The 26,652-nt window shown below is 32.5% G+C and overlaps 1 long non-coding RNA gene across 2 annotated transcripts; it reads left to right on the forward strand.

Annotated features, from left to right (window-relative positions):
* The first annotated feature begins 723 nt into the window (after positions 1-723).
* On the forward strand, positions 724-16,527 carry LOC134241608 (uncharacterized). 2 transcript variants are annotated; one of them, XR_009986698.1, is made up of 9 exons: positions 724-1,369; positions 3,065-3,083; positions 11,504-11,547; positions 13,186-13,259; positions 13,368-13,383; positions 15,192-15,265; positions 15,383-15,398; positions 15,523-15,590; positions 16,464-16,527. It is a non-coding gene; the product is annotated as an uncharacterized LOC134241608 (long non-coding RNA). The 2 variants fall into 2 exon arrangements; XR_009986694.1 differs by lacking the exon at positions 11,504-11,547.
* The last annotated feature ends 10,125 nt before the right edge of the window (positions 16,528-26,652 follow it).

The raw sequence follows: 26,652 nt of genomic DNA on the forward strand, positions 1-26,652 counted from the left end.
TTGCGCGCATGAATTCTGCGCAGTGTAATATCATCCGTCGTCAAGAAGTGTAGACTGTTGCTCTGCTGAAGGGCCTGCCAATTGAAAATTGTTTGATGCGTGCCTTTGTGGCATACAGGGTGTCCCAGAAAATATGTACACACAAAATTATGACGACATAACCAGGAAATGACATTGTGGAGTGTAATGAATGAATGGACAATATGTTGCACCAATAATAAGGTACACTTTATGTACTTGTATTTCTGGAGGAGCATGACTTTTTATTCTTGGTTTTCCTACATCACCCCGCACTATAACTGCATACTAGTATGTTGTGGAGGTATTGACCCGGCAATCGGTACCTCTCGATTAACCCAACATCGGTCAAAATGTCCACAGGATGTTTTATATCACGAAATACCCTCCAAAATCTCTTTTTGTGCATTATATCAATAACATCAAGAGCAAGAAGAGCAGCCATGATGAATATTTTTACTTACCATAGTAACAACGACTTATAGAACAACGAAACCTAGGACATGCGACAGACTCCGGGAGGTCGTAGACTAACGACCGAATATCGTCGTAACTCGCAAGTCTTATATCTTTGTAAAACGGTCGTATGTCGTAAGTTCGGTCGTACGACCAAGTATACGACTTACGACCTTATGTAAAACGGGCCCCTGGCATCATAAGTCAGCGGATAAAAGAGTTTTTAACAGATATTTCTCTACGAGAAACTTAGCGGGTTCCAGTATATGTTCAACCAAGCCTCTATCTTTACCCCTCTCTAAGATATTAACAGTAGTGATAGAGAAAATTCTTTCAAGAGTGGTGTGCAACAATATATTCAAGAATAGAGACTTCACTGTACGCCGGTGAAAGGCTTCAAATATAGACATATACTCAGTACCCAGGGCCATTATCGTGCCAACACCTACCGTGACACCCGACTTACGCTTTCAAAGTCATATCCGAAAGACCTGTAACTTTCACTTCTAATGCTGAGCGCTTGGCGAAGGAACAGTCACTACCTATGATTACGCCTTAAGTTTGACGCGGCGCCGCGAAGGAGAATCAAACCCCGACCTTCCGGATACAAAGTAAACGTTCTACCACCAGGCTACCGTGACCGGTAGAGACATTTGATATAGAATAAGATCACAAAATTTCGGAAGACTAAGTATGGAAATTGACATTTTCATACCCGATGTACTCGTATCAAGCGTTAAACAATAATAAAATGTATATTTTCTTTTCATAGAAGTAGCCAATTCAAAAGAATCAAGTATAGGAGGAATAATAGGTGGCACCTTCGGGGGAGTTATTTTGATAATACTTATCGTCTTGATATTTCTCAACAGAAAATATCAGATAAAATGTCATGGTAAGTATGTTTGTTGTTATGCATTTATTTCAATTCTTTAACAGGTCGAGGAAACTACCTTATATGGATATTGTTGTCATTGCGCACAAAGGTGCGCACAACACCTAATGGTCCAATCTAGTGAATGAGCCGAAAAGCATGATGGTCTACTACCTGTTTATTTTTATTACAAACACGTGGGTTAAGGCAAATTTAGGATGCGATTTCAAATGACTGCTGGAAAGTCAATTTACAATTTTTTGAAACGTGTATGAAAAAAATACGAAGAATAGGTACTAATTAAGAATTTCCATGCTCACATTAACAAACAAAGTCAGTTTTCCTTGATAAATAGTACTTTGAAATACCGCTCACACAGTCTCCACAAGTAAAAAAAAAGGACTCCAGTACTTGATAATCGTAAATTTGCCCTGTAACTGGCAGAATAAGTTGTTGCTCAGTTATTTGTTACTAGAAATTTTAAGTTCATGCATTTACAAAAAGGACTTAAAATGCACTTATTTTTATTGACCTCTATAATAATGCTCATGTGAATTGGTCATAGAACATCTTTTGAGTATCATACTGTACGTTTCGATGTAAACATTGTCAATATGTGAGCACACCTCATAGTTGGTTTATGTACCGATGAATAGCCACGTGAAATTGACTTTTCACTGACAATACAGCACGGGGAAAGTTGTAAACAAACGGACTTATACAATGGAGTGGGGAAAATCCTTATGTTTATCATTTTTAATCATTTGTATGTAAATGTGAGCATGGGATTAGTAGATAATAATGTACATATTATATTAAGCGAGTAAAATGCTTGAAAAAATGCATCACGTCTTTCCGAGAGCGATTTAAAAAAATTGGCTTTTCAAAACATACATGTAGTATTTTTTGTAGTAACCCATAATGCAACCCATTGAGCTGATTGGTCGATTAGTCAGTCACGTTGGTTCCTTACTTAACATGTAAATTTATTCCGACGTCACAGAAAATAGTTTCCTAGACCTGTTTAATATCAATTGTCTATTAACGCCTTAAATGGCGATTACGCATTTCTACGCACACCTGGCTTGAAAAACAAGTAAAGTGTGAAAAAACATTTATAACTTCGTTAATACTCCAAAAATCAGAATAAATCTTCTCCTGTTGGATTGAGAAAATAATTACAATAAAATATTATACAGAAATATTTGTTATTGATTGTACCAGTTTTTTGCTTGCTTGAGTTAAACTTTGCGCACTATTTGAGCGATTTTGCCAAATCAATGCATGGGTAACATATTATTTGTAAAAATTATAATTTCTGCTGATTACCTCTCAACCCTACCCCATCCCTCCTAAAAAGACATAATTGGTTTGTAAAAAAAAATCAACGTACATGCTCATAATTTTCAACACAACAATAAAATATTTTTGAATATATTTAACTAAGCCAAAAAAATAGAATGAAACTCATTCTTGAATAAATGGTAATTCCAGCATGATTATGGTGTATGGTAACTGAAATGATATTTTTATAATCATTTGCAGAAACTACGAAATACTTTATATCAGAAGATATATATATTTTGATACATTCAAAAATTACAAGAAACAGTGAAAAAATGCATAAAAACCTTTATATCAATTTGTCTATAAATGCTTAAATCTTTGCCATGGAAGGGGTTAAAGGGTTATAGAATTATTTAATCTTATTTTCAGAAAGAAAGCCAAAGCCAAGGTAAGAAAACGTACTAGTGAAGTTTTCTCAGTGTAAATAGAACAATATCAATATGTGATGGTTCATCTTATATATTATATCAATTCAATTTTAAAAACAAGGTCAGGCTTAGGTCATTGACATTTTCCTTGACAGTAAGAATCTTCAATCAAGCAATGCCTACATTTATTTTCTAAGACTAAATGTTTTTTTCAGCATAAAAAATTATCCAATAGGGCTTACATGTATAAAACAATATTTTCAAATAAAAAAAAAACACTTGAACTAAAATTGATATTGACCATTCTGAATTTTCTCTGTTTTAAATGTTCGGGAAAATAAGTTATTTTTCCGATATTAATACCTTTTTTTATTGATTTCACATACGGTTAAGTAGTCATATAAAGATAAAAAATTATATAATTATTATTTTTTTGATTTGATCGTGTAGTTATAAAAAAAAATCAATTTTTACTGACAGATGAAGATTTCAAAGCTATAAATGTGTTTTTTCCTTAGAAAAAATTTAATTTGATACATTTCAAAACTTAAGTTTATGGTTGTTTATATTATTCAATTAAGAAAATTCTTTTAGTATTTGATTCTTTCAATTTTTAATTCAATTCTTTGCTCTTTTTGAATTTTGAAATATAATTAGAAGAGATTCTCAGTAATACACTGCATTTCGGCAAAAAAATGTAGCCTCTGCTAGATTTCAAAATCAGTTGACCATTTCTATTCAATAATGTTCTATTATAAGAAGGAAAGAAATTTATGATATTTCAAATTCCTTACCTCTTAATATGATTAAATCGAGGGTGACAATATACAAATTACAATGCCACGAGCCCAACTGAAGATGACTACCCAGTACATGACATTTTTCAGTTCTAATTAAATACAATGCCTATGCCTATTTACGTGGACTTTTTTTTTAATGATTAATTTAGTTTTCATAAGTATTTTGACTTACATGAAATGAAAATGTCAGAAAAAAAATTAAAACAGTAATTTCCTACTCTTTATAGATACTGTCAAAGCACAGGTGTGACGTCCTAATTACCGATCCTCACTGGATAATTGGCATTGTAAACGAGGGATTTCGTTTTATAATTTTACCTTTGTTCCTAAAAACCAGTGGCAGATGTCAATACGCGGGGTGGCAATATAACGGATGTTTTAAACAGATGGAAATCCGTTCTTGGAGAATTCCTGACAATAGGGGCTAGAAATATAAAGGGGGAATATACCGAGTAGCACTGTAGTATGAAAAACGTCAGTCAGCATTTGCCTCAGTGAAAAATTGTATGGACAAGGTCATTGTCTCGACCATAGAACTTGATGACTTTAAACGAGGCTGCTGATATTCTTCTTTTATAACCTTGTTTCTTAATAATTTACCTCGGTTTAGAAATTGTTCATGCGTAGAGCATATCCAATCAACTGAGATATATAAACTCTGTATGCAGGTGATGAAGGTATATTGCTGCAGAAGTAAGGGAAGTTGACGATTGAAAAGTTAAAGTCATCACGTTTATCATAGAGCTTGGTTGTTAGATTATATAATTCACTTCTTTATCAAGTAAAATATTCAAATATGAAACAGATGTCAGACTCTGTGGTGTCCTTTATCTTAAGTTCACCAGGATATACGAGGGATGTCCCAAAATGTCGTAGACAGGGAATACAGTTATTTTCTCTTTGATGAATTAAATTTATTTTCTTCTCATAACAAAACGTTCCATTATATGATAATGTATTTCAAATTTCACAACGATATCAAATTTGATAAGGAAATTATGAAAAAATAAAGGAAGCATGTTAGTGTATATCGGCACACGAAAGCAAGCGCGATTTACGCCTCATATAACGTCATGATCTCTTTTTCTGCTTCACACGCGTCAGTAAACATTCAATAATTTTTTTTTAATGAATCACCACTCTTGACTAAGGGACTTATTTAAATTCACTACTGTCAGGTTTTTTGTTGGTTTTTTTTAAAAGCAGTCGAAATTTAGTCGAAAGATCGCCATACATTGTAGATGGCAGAGAATACACAATGTTTGGCGTCGTTCGTGGCCCAGATTGTTCCCCGTTGTCTGCGTACCTTAACAAAAAAGTACTCTACTTCTTACATGTTGTAACTAATTTTGGTATAGAGGAAAAACTCTCATTGAATTCCATGCCATTTAAAAATAACTTCCCTATTAAAATCTAGTATGCAATATCACTTCTGTACTTTTTGCCCGTATCTAATGTACACAAATCATATTCAAGACAATTTATTATATATCCATGCACCGGTTACGCGATTGACGACGTCATTTTCATCAAACACAATTCTAACAACACATTAAAAATCATGACACCAATCGTCTATTTCCAATGCTATTTATATGACATTTTGACATATAATTGAGATTTTGATTCTGATTTCACTGATGTAAATCTGACTTCAATGTTTTACATAGTACTAAAGAAATAAAAGCAAATGTAATAGTTATATTGGTAAAATATTCTGAATTTTGTTCGTGCACCGACAGACCTCATCAGCCCTCATATAAATCGTCCTAGTATTATCAATATGAAAGATATATATTTCAAAATCCACAATTTTTAAGAAAATTGAATACATGTATATTATGTCTATGCAAAATTTGGTTAGTATTGGTTGCATGTTTTAAAAGTTATAAACATTGTCTACGACTTTTTGGGACAACCCTCGTATCATATTAAGAATGGATATGGTTATTTAAGGAATCACTGTCTAGTTAGTAAAGTATGCCAGGGCATCAACGATAGTCGGAAACATGGGATAATTTGCATAACGGGTGAAGCGCGTTACGTATAAATTATCCCAAGTTTCCCACTAACGTTGATGTCCCTGGGATACTATGTAAACTACACAGTGATTCCTTATATTTCCATTTTGTTGTGAAATAAAATTGTGGATTTAGACTTTAAAAATGTAGACTAATAGATTTAAATTACATGAGGACTTCCATGCTAATTATGTTCCCCAAACGAAGTTGGGGAACATATTGTTTTTACTCTGTTTCTTATTATTATGTTCCCCAAACGAAGTTGGGGAACATATTGTTTTTACTCTGTTTCTTCTTATTATTATTATTATTATTATTATTCTTATTATTCTTTTTTCTTCTTATTTCTTCTCCGGTACTTTTTTGTCCGGAAGTGTTCTCAGAAACTGTTCACCAAACTAAGTTAAAACCTTTTTAGGGTTAATAGGTGTGTTGTGTAGATGTGCCGAACGAAGGTCATTTTGCGCGCATACGCATGCACGTGCGGGCGCGTGATATGAGTGAAATGACTGATATAATTAATATGGCCGTAACTTTTACATTTTTTGATGAAATGCTTTGAAACTCATTACATAAAGATATATTAATAGTGTTAATATCGTGACACTGTCAAATTAGCACGAACTCACGCGCATGCACGTGCGCTTCGCTCTGATTGGCTGAAACAAAATTCTTAATTTCTTTTTTGTTTTTTGACGAAATTGTTTGAAATTTAAAACATAGCCATGCATTAGGATATTCTACAATATGATATAGAAAAATTTTCATGAAATCACGCGCATGCACGTCTGCTGCAATCTGATTGGCTGAAACTTTAAATGGCTATATCTCCTTTGTTTTTTGACAAAAAACTTTGAAATTCAAAACAAGGTCAATCATTAGGATATCCTACAATATGATATAAAGAAATTTTCATGAAATCACACGATTCCACGTGCGCTGCAATCTGATTGGCTGAAACTTTAAATGGCTATATCTCCTTTGTTTTTTTGACGAAATGGTTTGAAATTTAATACATAGGCGTGCGTTAAGATATCCTACAATACGGCATAGAAAAATTTACATGAAATCACACGATTGCAAGTGTGCTGCAATCTGATTGGCTAAAACTTTAAATGGCGATATCTCCTTTGTTTTTTGACGAAATGGTTTGAAATTTAAAACATAGTCATGCATTAGGATATCCTACAATATAGTATAGAAAAAATTTCATGAAATCAAACGATTGCACATGCGCTGCAATCTGATTGGCTTAAACTTTAAATAGCTATAACTCCCTTGGTTTTCATCCAAACAGGATGGGATTTAAAAGATAGATATAAGGAACACCTGCACAAGCACACAGTTTGTCTTTTTTAATGAAGCTTACAGGGAATATGGCATCAAAAGGTAGTTGAGGAGCGTTTGGGGAACATCTGTAACGGTCCCCGTTACAATTAGCACTAGTTATTATGTTCCCCAAACGAAGTTGGGGAACATATTGTTTTTACTCTGTTTCTTATTATTATTATTATTATTATTTTTCTTCTCGGGAAAATTTTGTCCGCGAATGATCTTGTAAAGTATACATCCGATTAAGGGGAAACCTTTTTAGGGTAAGTAGGCATGTTATGTAGATTTGCGGAACGAAGGTCATTTTGCGCGCACGTGCTTGCAAGAGCGCGCACGTGCAACACGTGAAATGACCAATATACTTAAAATTGTCATAACTTTTACATTTTTCGATGTAATGCTTTGATATTTAGAATATATAGACATATTATAAATGTAGATAAGATGACATGGTCAACATGCCATTTTGTGTGCACGTGCTTGCAAGAGCGCGCAAGAGCAACACGTGAAATGACCGATTTAATTGATATAGGAGTAATTTTTTACCTTTTTGATTAAATGCTTTGAAACTCATAATATAAGGATATAGAAGTAGCATAGACAATATGACATGGCCAAAATAGCAAGATCTCACGCGCATGCACGTGCGCTTCGCTCTGATTGGCTGAAACTAAAGTCTCAATATCTTTCTTGTTTTTTGAGGAAATCCTTTGAAATTTTCAACATAGCCATGCACTAGGATATCCTACAACATGATATATAACAATTTTCATCAAAACACGTGCATGCACGTGTGCTGCAATCTGATTGGCTGAAAATTTAAATAGCTATAACTCCCTTGCTTTTCAACCAAATGGGGTGAGATTTAGAACACAGATAGATGTAATGGACTTCTACAAGAAGGTATGGTCACCATGCACATCCATACACGTGCGTGTACGACCTCTGCAATCTGATTGGCTGAAGTTTTAAATAGCTACAACTCCCTTAGTTTTCAACCAAACAGGATGAGATTTGGAACAAAGATAGATATAATGTACTTCTACAAGAAGGTATGATCAAGATGCACATCAGTACATGTGCGTGTACGTACGCTGCAATCTGATTGGCTGAAACTTTAATCAGCTATAACTCCCTTGGTTTTCAACCAAACGGAGTGGAATTAAGAACAAAGGTAGATGTAATGGACTTCTACAAGAAGGTATGTCACCATGCTCATGTATGCACGTGCGTGCACGTGAAATGAGTAAAATCAAAAATACAATTGAATGAGCATATTTTTTAATGCTTTTGGATTAAATACTTTAATATTTAGTTTATTAAAGTATATATATTGTTAGACAAGATGATATGGTCATTACGCACATGCATTCACATGCTCACGCGTGCAATGCTAAAATTTGAATGAACTTGGTACCCTTCTGGGTAAACGTTGTTAAAGTCTTAAATGCATAGTTTGTCCTATTTAATGAAGCCTCCAGGGAATATGGCACCAAAAGGGAGTTGGGGAGCGTTTGGGGAACATCTGTAACGGTCCCCGTTACAATTAGCACTAGTTATTATTATTATTATTATTTTTCTTCTTCCTGGGAAAATTTTGTCCACGAGTGATCTTGTAAACTACACATCCGACTTAGGTGAAACCTTTTTAGGGTTAGTAGGCATGTTATGTAGAGTTGCCAAACAAAGGTCATTTTGCGCGCACGTGCTTGCAAGAGCACGCACGTGCATTAGGTGAAATTACCAATATAATGAATATTGCCGTAACTTTTCTATTTTTTGATGAAATTTTTTGAAACTCATAATGTAAGGATACATTAGTAGTATAGACAAGATAGCATGGTGAAAATAGCAAGATTTCACGCGCATGCACGTGCGCTTTGCTCTGATTGGCTGAAACTAAAGTATCAATAACTTTCTTGTTTCTTGTCATAATCCTGTGAAATTTTGAACATAGTCCTACATATAATGATCTACCGCATGATATATAAGAATTTTCATGAAAGCATGCGCATGTGCGTGTGCTGCAAGCTGATTGGCTGAAACTTTAAATGACTATATCTCCTTTGTTTTTTGACGAAATTCTTTGAAACTTAAAATATAGTCATGCATTGGGATATCCTACAAAATGATATAGAAAAAAATCATGAAATCATGCGCATGCACGTGAGCTGCAATTTGATTGGCTGAAACTTTAAATTGCTATTTCTCCTTTGTTTTTTGACGAAATTCTTTGAAATTTAAAATATAGTCATGCATTAGGATATCCTACAAAATGATATAAAAAAATCATGAAATCACGCGCATGCACGTGTGCTGCAATCTGATTGGCTGAAACTTTAAATGGCTATAACTCCCTTGTTTTTCAACCAAACAGGATGGGATTTAGAACATAGATAGATGTACGGGACTCCTACAAAAAGGTATGATCATCATGCATGTGCACGCACGTGCGTGCATTTGAAACGAGTATATTTTAAAATACTCTTGAAAGACAAGATGATATGGTCATAACGCACATGCATTCACATGCGCTTGGGTGCAATGCTAAAAATTGAATATAATTAGTATCCTTCTGGAAAAACGTTGTTAAAGTCAAAAATGCACAGAGTTTGTCTTATTAAATGAAACTTACAGGGAATTTGGCACCGAAAGGGAGTTGGGGAGCGTTTGGGGAACATCTGTAACGGTTCCCGTTACAATTAGCACTAGTTTCAATAGTCTTCGCCAACTGACGTCAAACATAAAAGCAGCCGCACGAGATTTAAATGCATATTTGGCCTCCTTAGCGTCAGACACAGAGACAGATGCGCACGAGATTTGCATGCATATTAGACCTCCTTAGCTCCTGACATATCGACCTGCCTTATTCACATTCCGGCAGAATTATCAAGAAATAAACTCCACCAACTTTCAAAGAGTTACCACAGAGAAAAAAATAGAAATGGAAATATTGCTGTTAATTGACAATACGTCGTCGCTATATCTAAATGTTGAGTTGAATGCTTTTTTTTATCACGCATAAGATTTTGGACAATTTTTTTTGATTCATATAAATTCAGAAAATAGGTAAGCTAATAACGGGGCGCAACTGGTATCCATTGAAATTCCGATAATTATACACGGTCTCCAAAAACCACATATTTATTTCCAATCAAAAACTCAAGCATCTTTTAAATGTCAACTTAAAATCTTGTAATACACAATATCAATCAGTCAGTCTTTTTTTCAATAGACTGCAGGATTTATTTGAGGACGTTCCATCCTGAGATTTTGAGAGGATTTGGCCATGTCCTTTATTTATAAAATTCTACATCATTTTTAAATTCTAATATTAAATCTGAATTCTACAATGCAAATTTAACTATATTCAATGAAAAAAACCGCGACTAAATTCCATTCAAGTTGAATTAAACTAGGAACTATATTTTGTGGCGGAAGGTTTTTTAGACGAAAATCATCAGTTTTTCCCTTTGAACTATAACAGTACTCTTTAGTTTGGATTCCTATTTTTCCATGCTGGTTGCACACTAAACTGTTTTTTTGCAGTAAAATATGTCATGCTGGTTCTGAGATATCTATTAAATTATTTCTTATGAATTCTATCAGCAAAGTGTGACAAATATAGTAAATATATTCCGAAAATTCGGGGGGAAATTGAGCCAAACTTAACGTAAAATTGACACTTTTTAGTAAAATCTGAAAATTAACATCATATACCCCAACTTTTCATGTTCTTTTCTAAATATTCAAGATAACTTTGACCTATTTGCTTAAATTCAGAAAAAGTTTAAGACTTTAAAATAATTTTCTTGCTTATTAAATTTTCAATACCAGAAAAATCACATATTATTAGTGCAGAAAGGTCAAATAATTGATTATGCGAAGTAATTTGCAACTTTTTCTTAGTTAAAATTTTAAAGTGTCTTTTTTTAAACAGACTTAGAGTTCATTTGGTTTCTTGCTTTAATTGGATAAAAATATTGCAGGGAAAACGTCGAAGGTGTAATTTTTAATTAAGACACAAATTTCAGTGCAAAAAGGTCATATTAAATGTACTGTAGCGCCAAAAGAACCATTTTTTGATTTGAACTTTAATTAAGCTATGTATGTAGAAACTTAAAATATACTTGGCAAAAAAGTTTAAGACTTTAAATATCAGGATCAAAAGTCGTTAAGTATGTAACCTCATATTTTACCATACTTTCATTTTAGGTATATATGTTTTAAGATTTTTTTAAGCAGATTGTTTGAAATATGCATAAATAAGAACTATTTTTATCACAGTGGGGAGAACATTAAAGCATCAGATAGTCTCTCAAGATTACCGGGTACGTACAAAATTACATTGTTTCCTAAATGTGACTTTTAAATGTGTGCAATGCGACTTTTCTTTCATTTACTTTTTATTTAAGGTCCTAGAGCAGAGATGAGGCAGTGTATGTATTACAAGTCGGAAGGTAATGTTACAGCGGATAGTTCTAGACTTGGTCATGTCAAGGAATGGATGGATAGTCACATATTTCCATCCAATAACACAGTACATGAGAAAGACCTTGGAAATCTCGTGCGCATCTTCTCTGTGTCTGACGCTAAGGAGGCCAAATATGCATTTAAATCTCGTGCGGCTGCCTTTATGTTTGACGTCAGTTGGCGAAGACTATTGAAATTAGCATGGAAGTCCTCATGTCATTTAAACTCTCTATATATTGAGCTGAACAGTTTGTCTGTGCAACTCTTCATAAGCTGCACATAATTTCGTCAAACTTTGCAGGTATTTAGGACACAATTTGTAAATGTGCATATTACCAGGAAATTCCAATTCCTTTATTTTTTCCGGGAATTTCCGCACTTTTTAACTTAGGCATTTGGCCATACCTTTTATATAGAGATGAATACTTTGTCAGCGCAACTCCTCATAAACCACAGCACAGAATTTCGTCAAAATTTGCAGACACAAATTTAGGACACAATGTGTAGATGTGCATATTATCAGGAAATTCTGATTCCTTTATTTTTTCTTTGAATTACCACACTTTTCAAATTAGATTTTTGGCCATACCTTAAATATAGAGATGAACATTTTGTCAGCGCAACTCCTCATAAACCGCTGCACAGACTTTCGTCAAACTTTAAAGATATTTAGGACACAGTGTGTAGATGTGCATATTACCAGGAAAATCCGATTTCTTTATTTTTCTCGGAACATTTTGTCAGCGCAACCCCTCATAAATCGCTACAAAGAATTTCGTCAGACATTGCATACATTTAGGACACAATGTATAAATGTGCATTTTACCAGGAAATTCTTATTCCTTTATTTTTCTGGGAATTTCGACACTTTACAACTTAGATTTTTGGGGATATCTTGAATATAGTGGTGAACAGTTTGTCAGCACCACTCCTCATAAACCGCTGCACACAATTTCGTCAAACTTTGCAGATATTTAGGATACAATTTGTAGATGTGCAGATTACCGGGAAATTCCGATTTTTTTATTTTTTTTTTCGGGATTTTCAGCACTTTGAGTTTTGGGGGAGCGTGGGGTATGTGAGCTTGCTTACTTTTTCTTTCATATCAAAATGCAGGGAAATCTTTCTTTTTCTCTTGAAAATAATCAATTCAAAAGGTCACAAAAAATTAATACTCACCATAGATCTAATGAATTCAAGGTAAAAGATATAAGAAAAAAGTATTTAATTTCAGTGTTATTGCTTTTTCCCTAATCATGACAAGGAGCACACGGTGGATGTACCGGTCAGCAGGGGATGCTCACTCCTCAATGGCACCTGTTCCCAACTATTTGCCCTGCTCCTATTTTATATTGATTTATTGACTTTGATATTGAATATATTATTGTTCATTCTCTCCATATCCTTCGTTTATGCAGTTGTTGCTATCGAAGTTAATTTTGTTATAGACTAGTCATTGTGTAAATTTAAATTTGATGTTATATTAATTCAATCAGCGCCCAGTATGAAGAGCTAAATCAGAATAAACGTGAACAGGAAAACAGTTATGATGCTATTCAAACACCAAACAGTATGGGTAATTCTATCACTACAGACTTTGCTAATATATTCAAAATTGTTTTGATTTCATGTTAATCAGTTGTCAAAATATTACTTGAATTGTCTTATTTCATTTTAGAAAACAGAATTTCCGGGTAAGTATTTCTCAGAGTTAATGTCAATAATGAGTAAACCAAAAGAAAATCGTGATTATAAAAAGCTCAGAAGTCTAGTATGATTAAATATGATTTGTTATTACTTATTATAACCGGACTCATTGCTCATAGAGCAATGCCCGGCTTTTGCTACGGTGATCAACCGGAAATGCCACTTAATCAAATTTACGCGTTAGAATATAGTACGTTTGCGCAATCACATTTGAGGCGATACAAATACTAAATTAAATTTTCAAAGTTATCTAAACATGTCAAAAAAAATTATAAAAATATACTTTCTACCGTTGTCTTCGATTGAATATGTGTTTAAAATATGCAAAAGGTTTTCATCAGGTATCCCTGTCTGCGTCATATTCTATAAATAAAGGTTATGCTATCAGGCTAACACAAATGCGGGGAATATCATAAATGACTTGGTGTACGCTTTGATGCAAAAATTCCCACCGAGGACACCTCTGTGCATCTTTGTTTGACCTTAATTAACCTTGCTGCATTAGTATTTATTTACTTCTGTTGGTATATAAAACCCCAAAACGATACATATTATAGATATTTTACGCTGTTAAATTCTAGCTACATTTTATTTTTTTTTTTTTTTAAACTATTTAATACGTATATGTTGGTAAACTTTTCCAAAGTACCATGAGATTTGGTGCTGAGCGAAGCGAAGGACCAAATCGAATGGCGAGGGAAAAGTTTAACAACATACTTAGTACATGCTTCACACGAGAAATTAAGCCCTTTGTGTCTCTGTCTATCTAATTACAAATCTTTGTATGTTTATGATTATTCAATCAAAATGAGGATAGTTTGACCCTTGCTGTTGCCATTTTGTACAGGCCTAGATGTGATAATTATACCCTCAGCTCGGGGTAATATATGTGAGTAGTTTTCAAACACAATACAGGTTCATTTCTATAGATTCAAAACTCTCTGTACGAAGATAGTCATGCCATTTTGATGGATTTAAGTCTGTAGCATTTTATATTTGTGGACATTATTAAACAATTGTGTTTAATGGTAAAACTGATGAATTTCTCTAGAAAGCAAAGAATTCCACGGAAAACGAAAAGCAGGAAAAGAAAAGGTTACAGTTGGATAAACATATGAATATAGTACGGTTCCAATGTATTTGAACTTCTTTAAAAAGTTCATATTTAGACTTTTTGTTTTTTCCCAATCAGTCCATATCTGTTTAATTGGTATCCAAGAATAAATTAAATATTAAGTACAATTTTATTGTTCTCGATGCAATAATTCTGTTCAAAGTAACAATATAAATGGTAAATCCAAAATATTCAATCAATTACTAGACATTTTTAAAAATTCTTTTACTTTTGATTTTAATTAAATGTTTCAATTTTGGCTAAGGTTGAATAATTCAGGAATAAAGACAGGGAAAGAGATAGAAATATGTCCTCCTTTACTAATTTATGTAGCTATGTAGATTTTTTTACCATGTAGCACATCAGGACCTTTATTCATTGTCTGGTGATCTTGTCCTGTGTCCATGATTGTAATTACTTTTCATTGGTAATAATTTGCTCAATAATTATGCACACAAAGGCAGAGTCACCCAACCATGAAGCTTGGGCTTGGGGTGTACCAAGTGATTTGGTAGCAGCAAAAATCTTTTGTTCGAGGTGTGAAACATGTACTAATGTATTTTTTAATGCAATTTCTTTTTTATGTTAATGCAGTATTTTGTTACTGTAGGGTAATTTTTGATAATGACTAGTCATTGTGTTAATTTAAATTATTTAATACTATTAAATTAATTTATTCAGCGCCCAGTATGAAGAGCTAAATCAGAATATACGTGAACAGGAAAACAGTTATGATGCTATTCAAACACCAAACAGTATGGACAATTCTATCACTAAAGACTTTGCTAATAAATCTATTCAAAATTCTTTAAACTTGATATCATATTAATCAGTTGTCAAAATATTACTTGAATTGTCTTATTTCATTTTAGAAAACAGAATTTCCGGGTAAGTAGTTCTCAAAGTTAAAGTCTATAATTAGTAAACCAAAAGAAAATCCTATTAAAAAAATTCAAAAGCCTTGTATGTTAAAATATGATTTGTGACGCAACATTGTTTTCGAACATTACAGTTCAACATATGAAGATTTGCAACCTCAGAAAGAAGAAAACAAGTATGAAAAATTTACAAGTCATAAAGGTATCTTATTTTTACTAAAAATATTGAAAATCAATAATGAAAGCAAAACTCTTGAATCTGTAAACTTCATTGAAAATTTAAAAACACTAGTATGTTTTGCAAGATGTATTAATTCAAATTATATAAATGTTCTTTTCATGGTATATGAAAAAGAATGGTTGCAACACAGCAAAAAAATATCCTGCATTTACGAGTTAATTTGTTATTTTCTTTTATCATTGCAGCTGTTTTTATACAATCTTAATTTTATGAGGGGGCTAGCATAATGTGAAATGTATTTATCATTACAAAACCAATAAAATAAAAAAAACTTTCCGTTTAATAAAATCATGTTTTAGAGACCTACGTGCAGAATTTCTTTAAATGGCCCGTAAAAATTAAACTTTTTAATGTCATCATAAGGAATTGGAGTAGGTGTATCATCCATCCACCATAGCGACAAGAAACACTGATACTTGTGAAAAGATAAATATAATCTACTGAATGTTTTTAAAAATAATTTAAAAAGTGGAAGAATTAAATGTGAATGAAATATTCAGGCAACAAGGTAACTTTTGTTGACTTTTCCTACTACATAATTTTAAGAAACATTTAAAAGCACTGGTGACGTTTATTTACGGATCGATTATCTTTTTATGCGTATCTATAATCTAGGCATAATGCATATCATCGGAAGTTCAATGTCCACGAATTTTTTTTTATCTAAGATAGTAAAAAAGTTCTGTCGATCTCCAAAATGAAATTTTTAAATTTTTAAATTTCTTGCTTAGGGGGCCAAATGTTGCAAATTTTAAGAACATTTACTTTAATATATGCAATGTTTATTAACTTTCCTGAACAAAAGGATCCACAAATAATTTATTCAATTTGTAGGTGGAAAAGACAGTGTATATGCGAATTCGAAGATGCTATCCCAAGGAAATGTATATGTGAATACTATTTTTTAATTCTAATATTTTTTATTGTAAAGAGTAAAGAATCAATCACTAATATTTATGATCGCCATAGTCAGAGTTTACAGAAAATTTTATATCTGCCTTATAAATTAATTTTGTGTGTTTGTTGTTATTGTTTGTGTGTCTGTTTTTTTTTTTTTTTTTTTTTTTTTTTTTTGTTGTTGTTGTTTTTTTTTTATTGTTTTGTTTTTTTTTTTTTTTGACAAAGATATTGTATGTGCGATAAACAACTTTTGCTTTTGTTTAGTCATATTTTTTATATCATTCTGTCAAAAAAAAAAAGATTCATCTATGAAAATCGATGTACACTTACGTTGAAAAACTGTTCTTTAAACTTTTTAAAGAATATATACAAGTAATTATATACAGTGTATATATTATTTAAGTAGACTGCACTTTTAGTGTTTACTTTTATTACAAAGTGAAAGTTGTCAATTTTACAATGGTTGTGGTATTTTCTGATCATACCAACTTAATTTTTGATACAAATGACTAAGAATGACATATATTATTTCCCACAACCATGTGCAAACGATGTGTAAGGGATAGAATTTTTCAAGGTATGTCCTTATATTATTACTTGGTAATCTATTATTTACTCATTATAGGAGGCATTGAAATCAATCCAGGTCCTACTTTGAACTCCAATATAAAAATTATACATAATAATGTGTGTAGCATTCTCCCTAAAATTGACATTATATATAATGAACTATGTGATTATGATATTGTTGCTATTACTGAAAGTCATTTAGACCAATTTATAACTGACAATGATATTGAACTTGAAGGATTTCAAGCACCCGTTAGACTTGATCGTAACAGGTATGGAGGTGGTGTTATGATCTATGTTAAAAGTAACCTCAGTTTCAAGAAACGAAAAGATATCCTTACTTCAAATATTGAAATTATATGGATTGAGATTGAAAATGGTAATCACAAATTCTTAGTTGGTGTAATATATAGACCACCTAGTGCAAAAGCAGACTTTGTAAACCAACTTGCACTATCTATTGAAAGTGCTTTGAATGCTGAATTACCAATATTTCTATTGGGCGATTTTAATTTTTATATGTTAGCTGATGGTAACAATGCATTTAAAAACATGTTGCAAAATTTTTCTTTATCAAATGTTGTTACAAAACCAACAAATTTTTCAAGATCAAAAGGTACATGTAGTGATCTTATTATTACCAATGCTGTTGAAAACATAGAAACTGTAAATATCTTAACACCTTTTTGTAACACTCATAGTCCAGTTCTTGTTGATCTACATTTTAGAACATTTAAGCAACACTCATATAAAAGATACATAAGAAATTATACAAATGCTAACTACTCACAACTATGCACAGATTTGTCAAATGTTGATTGGGATAGAGAGGTATTTAATACACATAATATTAATGACATATATGATAACTTTATGAAGATATATAACCATTATGTTGACAAAAATATACCTAAAAAAGTAGTGACAATTAGACCATCAGATAAACCATTTATGACAGGTGCTATTAGATGTAAGATGCGACAGAGAAATAGAGTACATTATAAAGCAAAAGCAAATAATAATGAATATCAATGGAGTAGATACCGTCATTTAAGGAATGAAGTAATAAGTATGGTACGTAAATCAAAACAAGTCTATAAAGAAAAGATTACCTCACAAATATTAGATAGAACAATACCACCTGGCAAATGGTGGCGAATTGTAAAGTCTATTACTAAATTTTCTAAAAAAAACAAACTAAACCCCCACCAATAAATCCAATGGTAGAATTTATATACACCCAATTGAAAAAGCTTATATAACTAGAAACGATCTCGTTGCGAGCAACAAGAGGTCTTTCGTCTGATTCCAAAAAATAACCCTCAAATCGAGCTGAAAATCTATTAAACATTTTTTTTTTGGACACACTGGTAATTGAAACGGGTCACTAGCGTGAAAATCTGATACGCTTATCGATTACGCTATTTAAACAACTTCTCTAAATTCACTTGTATGTACATGTAATTCTGCAACAGTTAATATGTCTTGGGATTATGAATGGAGGGTCACTTTTCATAATTTCGCGCCAAACGCCACGAGTAAATCTTAGCACCTTTCCCTTGGAATGTTCTATTAAAAAGGTGAGATGGTTATTTATTATTATTTTTTTTTTTTAGAATTTTCCTGTTAATCACAAAAGTGGATTATTCCGATTACCTACACTTTCATGAAAAAGGTGGTGTATTTCACCGAAAAAAATGCTTAGATCGCCCTACGAGGGTCAAGGAATAAGATTCAATTATGTTCAATAACTTGCATTAAGAAAAAATGTCTCTATGAAGTCAATTAAACGGTCTTTTAAAACTAGTTGTCTTTTTTTTAAATTCTTATTGTAACAGTTGTCTTTTCTATTAATTTAATATGACACAAGTGTGCATGGGAAAAACAGTGGTCATGTTTTATACTTACTGTATATATTGTATCTTAAAAAACTATTACTTATGACTACATGTACAATTTGAGCTATGTGTTTCCGTGATGCAAAACAAAAGATAGTAGGTATTGTACTTAATTTTCATATTAATTCTTTCTATTTCTAATTGAGAAACAACTAAAACCAATTAAAGAAGACATGTAAGGAGGCCTTGAATTATTAATGTAGGTTGACACAGAATTGCAACGAACCTACGACGGGACAATCCAAGTATTCCTTCATATTTCATTGCTCCTTATGTTATTTTCGTTCAAGCAAACGCTCAGCTGCCTCTGTAAACCCCTATTGCGAAATGTCGGAGTTGACAGAGACCGCCGCCATTTTGGTCCAGCTTCAAATTTTTGATTGTTAATATCTCGAGTTTGGATTTAGCCTAATTGAAAAGCTTTCTATTCACCATTTTAATATAATTCAAAAATATTGAAAAACAAAAAAGTTTAAAAATTCGACTTTTTAAATTCGCCTGCAGTAATGACAGGAAGAAGGGACGAGGTACAAAAGATTGCGTCCTGGATAGTACTTATCACGATCTATAATCCCTGAAAGTTTCACAGTGATATTTGTTACCGTTCTTGAGATTAACCGCAGACAAAATGTCATTTTAAAATCAGAAAATTGTCTGTAACTTGGCACCAGACAGGAATTTTCAAAAAATCTCTCGGATAAAATAACTTCAGATAAGAACACATTGTTCCTGCAAATTTCATGAAAATCCATCCAGTAGTCTTTGAGAAATCGCGTGCACAAAATTAGATGTACGGAAAAATAATAATAATAAGAAACGGTAGAATGACTATAAGGTCTTCCGTGAAGACGGAAGACCTTAATTAATAAACACTTTGCAGAAATATCACATATTGATGTCAGCACAGAATCCCAACTACCCCCTCAAGGGCCAGGTCCACCATATTCAATAAACACAATTCATATTACAAACCAAGAAGTGGAGGATCAATTACATAATATCAACCCATCTAACCCCCCAGGACCAGATGATATTTCTCCACATATACTGAAAAATATAATTTCGTCTATCACTGCACCCCTAGCAAAATTGTTTAATGCATCATTAACCAGCAAACAGCTTCCCCATATATGGAAACTATCAAATATTACACCAGTTTATAAAAATAAAGGTAGTCCCGAAGAACAAGGAAACTACAGACCTATTGCTTTGACTAGTAGTCTCTGTAAGATTGTGGAAAAAATCATTTTCAAACATCTCCAAAACTATATGATGGATCATAATCTTTTATCCAAGAATCAGTCTGGATTCCAACCTGGGGACTCCACCGTAAATCAGCTTCTAGAAATATACAATACTATTATAAGCAATTTAGACCAAGGCAAAGATGTAAGATTTGTTTTCTGTGATATATCAAAAGCAATTGATAAGGTCTGGCATAAGGGGTTATTATTTCAGCTTAAGCAGAATGGTGTTGTCGGAAATATATTGGATTGGATTGAAAACTATCTTACTGATCGTGAACAAAAAGTTTTATTAGAAGGGTACTCCTCAGTTAGAGAAAGTATAAATGCAGGGGTCCCACAAGGTTCGGTATTAGGACCATTCCTCTTTTTGATATATATTAATGACATAACTGAAGATTTAGAAAATCAAATTAGGTTATTTGCAGATGATACTTGTAGACTCTGATACACAAGCCCCTGCCGTCTCTTTAATTAATGACTTGGAAAAAATTAAACAGTGGTCCAGACAATGGATGGTAGACTTTAACCCTAGCAAAACTGTAAATGTTAATTTTACCCGGTCAAATAAAGCTCATCCACAAATCTCATTTGGTTATGTAAATAGTTACATAGAACAACAGCAAAGTCACTGCCACCTTGGACTTATACCACAATCCAATGGTGGTTGGTCAGAACATATATCCAAAATATATGATAAAGCATGTCAACGTTTAAATATTCTTCGCACCCTTAAATACAAATTAAACAGAGATTCCCTTATTAGTATTTATATGCTTTTATAAGGCCAATTTTAGAACATGGAAATGTAGTATGGGATAATTGCACACAGGAAAAGAGTAATCTATTTTAGAGTGTGCAAATAGAGGCTGAACGTATCATTACTGGGTTAAGGCGCAATTCTTCAAAACAAAAATTGTATAATGAATTAGGATGGCAAACGCTTAGTGAAAGAAGAACTAAACATAAGCTTACACTTATGTACAAAATACTTAATGATTATACACCTGAATATTTGCAAGAAATGGTCAATCAATGCCTACCTGTTTCACATAATTACGCGTTACGCAATAATTCGTATCACTTACCAATCACTAGAACAGTTGCATACTACAATAGTTTTTTTTACCATCTACAATTAAATTATGGAATGATTTGCCAGATAGCTTAAAATCTGTAACAAGTATAGCAAAGTTTAAACAGTGTATGCAAAATAAAAATCTTGAAGATAAAACAAAATCCAAATTATACAATTATGGACAAAGAAAATTAAATATACTCCCCTGTCAGTTGAGAAACTTCTCTAGTAATCTTAATGCAGACTTGTTTAATCATAATTTAGTTGATTCACCTAAATGCTTAAAATGTGGATATTGTTTTGAAGACTCTGTTCATTTTTTCTTTCAATGCCCATGTTATGATTTTGCCAGGAACATTTTAATTACATACATGAGTGACTATGACATACCAAGAGATGTCAGTATTGTATTATCAGGTTATGATTGTCTATCTCTTAGAGAAAATATGTTATTCTTTGACCAAGTTCATAATTTTATAAAAAACAAAAAAAAAAAAACACTAAAAGATTTTAGTCTGAGCCTTCCTCTCCATATTCTTATTACTTAATTTTTTGTTTGTTTGTTTTTTCCATCATTTTTTTTTTCTCTTTTTTTTAAATTTATGTTATTGTTTTCTTTATGCATTTTTTCTCCTCAATTTTTCTTCAACCGTGTATTCTTTATAATTCTCTTAATATTAATTTATAATACATGTTTTGTTGAACTTAAAATAAGTACAGTAATTTAATTGTACCATGTGTACCTTGATCTCAAATGGAGAGAACTAATATAGGCCCTTGGCCTGCTGTTCAATCCATATTCATATTGTACTCTTTGTATATTATGAATAAAATACTTCTTAAACTATATATTTAAAAAAAAAATGAAGTTGATACATAAGGACAGGGGGGGGGGTCTGTTTTACACAGAATTTATGACTCAGATCAAACCGATGAATTGAAAATATTATTGATCTATAAAAAAAAAATAAAGAAAAACAGAAAGATATTTTACGATAGCAATTTTAAACTGAATAATTGATTTTGCAAAATCTTTTGATCATTTTAACGTTCTAGTCTTAGTCGTAAGTTCTTAATTAAAACAGATCTCTGGTCTATCTTTCTATTCATTGAACATATCGTAAAAAGGCTTATGGCTTTATTTATTATGAAGTAAAAATAAATTAATTCTTTGAAATCTTCTATTTTCTTGTTAATTTAAAAAACATCGTACTTTTATTGCTACGAGTAAAAGTCTCGTTAACGTCCCTATCTCTTATATACAACGGTACCTCGGACTCATATATAGAAAGGCCATCTTTTAACGAGCTAGATTCGATTTATTCTGATCGGAAGGCACGAAATAATTTATAAAAGAGAACTTTCAAGTGCTTGTTCCGTAATTGTATCTGTTGTAAGATTACTAAAATCATAACATTTACTTCAGTCAAAAAACATTTTTACATGTAGTCACTAATAAAAATTGTCGTTATTTCAGTTTTCACGAGTTTCGATTTAACTTTACATTGGTTTTACTGATTGCTATTTAATAAATTTTTTTGTTACTTCATGGCTGAAAACTTATTCCGTTTTGTCATTACTAAAACTAGAAATTTCTGTGAAATTCCTTTAAAATGCTATCCCGTCTACAGTTTTTGTCTGATTTTTATATAACTTGGCACACAAGTAGACTTTACAATTTGATGTACATGTACAATATTTTGTACATAAAATTTTTCTTAAAAATACTATCAATATGCTACATTAATTTGGATTTTAATAAGAATTGTCATACCAGACTACTAGAATACACTTAGGTACATAACTATACCCGTCGTAAACGAAGTTTGGTGGGTATATAGGAATCACCTTTTCCGTCTGGCTGTATGTCTGTCTGTGCAAACGTGTCTTGTCCATATCTTTCTTACTGAGGAACATTAGAATCTATTACTTCACACAAAGATTGCTCATGACCTAAGAATATGTCATGGCCTTGAACCAAGGTCATTTGGAGAAGTTCAAGGTCACTGAAAGAAAAATTTCATAATTCGTGTCCGGTTCATATCCTTCTTATCGATAAACTTGGTAAGTTCCCATTTCACAGAAAATTGCTCGTGATCTAAGGGTGTGTCAAGACCTTGACCTCAGGTCATATGGGAAGTTCAAGGTCACTAGAAGAAAAATTTCATAAATTCATGTTTGGTACATATCTTTTTTTCTGGAAAAACTTGAACCTACTTCTTCACACAAAGATGGCTTATGACCTGAGGGTGTGTTGTGACCTTAAAGGGGGAGGAAATAAGCACCTCCTTTAAATTTACCTGGTCTTAGAACCACTGTCAATCATCTGAAATTAAGCCTGGGATTGGATACTTTGATTTGATTGACATTTAGTTTGCTGCTGTTGTGTATATCTTGTGTACCTTGTCTGGAGATCGTACCGACCATCGAATTAACTTTCAGGCTTTTGATGCCTACCGCACTGTATGCCAACGTGACAAAAAAGCAATCAAATCGTTCTTTTCTTTTTTTAATTCGTAAGAATATGTAATACATATAATCGATCTATCAAATTATTAAATAAATGACAAGAAAATCATGGCTATATAATATATATTATAAATTTATTTTAAAAGGGAGAATTTCATATCACGATTACAATCGATAATTTTAATTTCCGTATCAAAACATGAGTTAACGTACATTAAATCCTCCATTAATTAACAAAACAAGAGGCCCACGGGCCTTATAGGTCACCTGAGCATTATGCAACAACTTTCCAGTAACAGTGTATTGAATTTGATTCATGTTTTAAGCCAGATGCTATATGGCATTCACAATTTTGAAAGAGGCACCATTGATCATCATAACAATACACTAAACAGTTGCTTAGCTTGGTAACTGAATACCCATACACAGGGCAGGGGAACAAACATGCACTCCAAGTAATCATCAATAATATTCAGCAATAATCAGTAGTGCCCCTAACAAGGTGACATAAACCCCTGACCCTAGGTCCAAACATTGCACAAAATTTTAAAAGGCACCCTTAAAACTACCTATCAAAAAAATAAACTAGAACTGTCCAATAGGGACAAATACCCCCCGCTGGGTTTTTCAGAGAAGGTGCCAATTCACAAATACTTTATGGATCTAGAGGTGTTCACAATTTACTTACAAAAATTTGCAGTGAAATATAATTGCTCATTATGTTTCTTAATGAATGAAACAAAGGTGCAACCAAATGAAACATCAATACTAATACATTTTAATTCCATTGTAACATTTTTTTTTTAAAAAAATTTTCATTTTATTTTTTTTTATTTCTGCATCAAAAAAATATACTGCAATTATGTGCTATGTCACTCTGCAAACTGATTGTTGAAAAAAAAACATTATACAAAATCAAATTAATCTTGATACACTGTATATCAATTTGAAATGCATTTTGAAAATAAAGAGCTGGTCATCCAGTAATGAAGTGCTTTGACAGACAATAAATTACAATTAAGAGAATAAGAGAAGAGTGATCTTTAATTCTTGTGCCTTATTCCCTGGAGATTAGATAACACACACGCTTGATAAGAGATATGCCTTAACAACTTCCAACACCAAACTCATTAATTTATCTTTAACTGGATGCATGTCCAGTCATTATTCCCAAGAGACAAATGAAATTACGTACATTATCTTCTATGCATTGTAAAAACTGTTTTTAACACTTGATGATGTTTCTCTTTTTAAAGTTTTTATGAGTAGTTTTAAGCTGTAGTATTTTATTACAGATATTCTAGATTCTATGTCTCAAACCTTATACATGAGCCTAAAATGAACAAGTCAATTAAAATAAAAAATAAAACCTGTAAAATGCAAAAAAAATTAACAAAAAGAGTTGAAAATTCAAGGTGCACACCTTCATATGGTGAATAATAAGTGTATAAATTTTCAGATTAATCCTTGCAATAGTTTCTGAGAAACGGTCCGGACAAAACCACAAAATAAAATGAAAAAAAACACCTGTAAAATTCAAAATAATAATCGAATCAAGATGAAAATTTCAGGTGCACAACTTTATATGGTGAATAATATGTGTATAAATTTTCAGATAAATCCTTCCAATAGTTTCTGAGTAATGATCCGGACAAAATCTCGTCTACAGACAGACAGACAGACAGACGGACAGACGGACAGACGGACATGGTGATTCCAATATACCCCCCTAAACTTCGTTTGCGGGGGGTATAATAAATGTTTTATAAATACAAAGGAGCAGATTTCAAACAATAAATTCATTTTCAGTATATAAGCAGTGCCCCCCCCCCCCCAACCTCTGACCCTGGGGCCTTAAAATTCACAATTCTGTAAGATTACGGCCCTTGCTCATCATAACTATATAGGTAGTTCATCTACTTCATACCCAGAGACAGAGAAGAAAAATTTCAAAGATTTAATGAATTTTCACTATATAATCAATAAAACCCCGGCCTAACACCAGAACCCTTGACCCTAGAACCATAAAATTCACAATTTTTGTTGAGGCACTCTTGCTAATCATTACTATGCACTTAGTAAGTTTATTTAATACCTAGGAGCAGAGAAGAAGATTTTCAAAGAAATCATGCATTTTCACCATAAAATCAATAGAGCCCCCCCCCCCCCCTCAACACCAGAACCCTTGACCCTGGGGCCATAAAATTTACAATTTTGGTAGAAGCACTCTTTCTCATCATAACTATGCACTTAGTTCATTTAATACCTAGGAGCAGAGAAGAAGATTTTCAAAGAATTCATGTATTTTCACTATATAATCAATAGAGCCCCCCCACCCTAACACCAGAACCCTTGACCCTGGGGCCATAAAATTCACAATTTTGATAGAGGCCCTCTTTCTCATTATAACTATGCACTTCGTTAGTTTATTTAATACCTAGGAGCAGAGAAGATTTTCAAAGAATTCATGTATTTTTACTATATAATCAATAGAGCCTCTCCCCCCAACACCAGAACCCTTGACCCTGGGGCCATAAAATTCACAATTTTGGAAGAGGCACTCTTGCTTGTCATAACTATGCACTTAGTTAGTTTATTTGATACCAAGGAGCAGAGAAGAAGATTTTCAAAGAATTCATGTATTTTCACTATTTACCTTATCAATAGAGCCCCCCCCCCTCCCCAACACCAGAACCCTTGACCCTGGGGCCAGAAAATTAACAATTTTGGTAGAGGCACTCTTGCTTATCATAACTATGCACTTAGTTAGTTTATTTAATACCTAGGAGCAGAGAAGGAGATTTTCAAAGAATTCATGTATGTTCACTATATAATCAATAGAGCCCCCCCCCCCCAATACCAGA

Source organism: Saccostrea cucullata, unplaced genomic scaffold (genome assembly GCF_032062105.1).
Source record: "Saccostrea cucullata isolate Sc308-1 unplaced genomic scaffold, CSIRO_AGI_Scuc_v1 ctg563, whole genome shotgun sequence".
Lineage (NCBI taxonomy): Eukaryota > Metazoa > Mollusca > Bivalvia > Ostreida > Ostreidae > Saccostrea > Saccostrea cuccullata.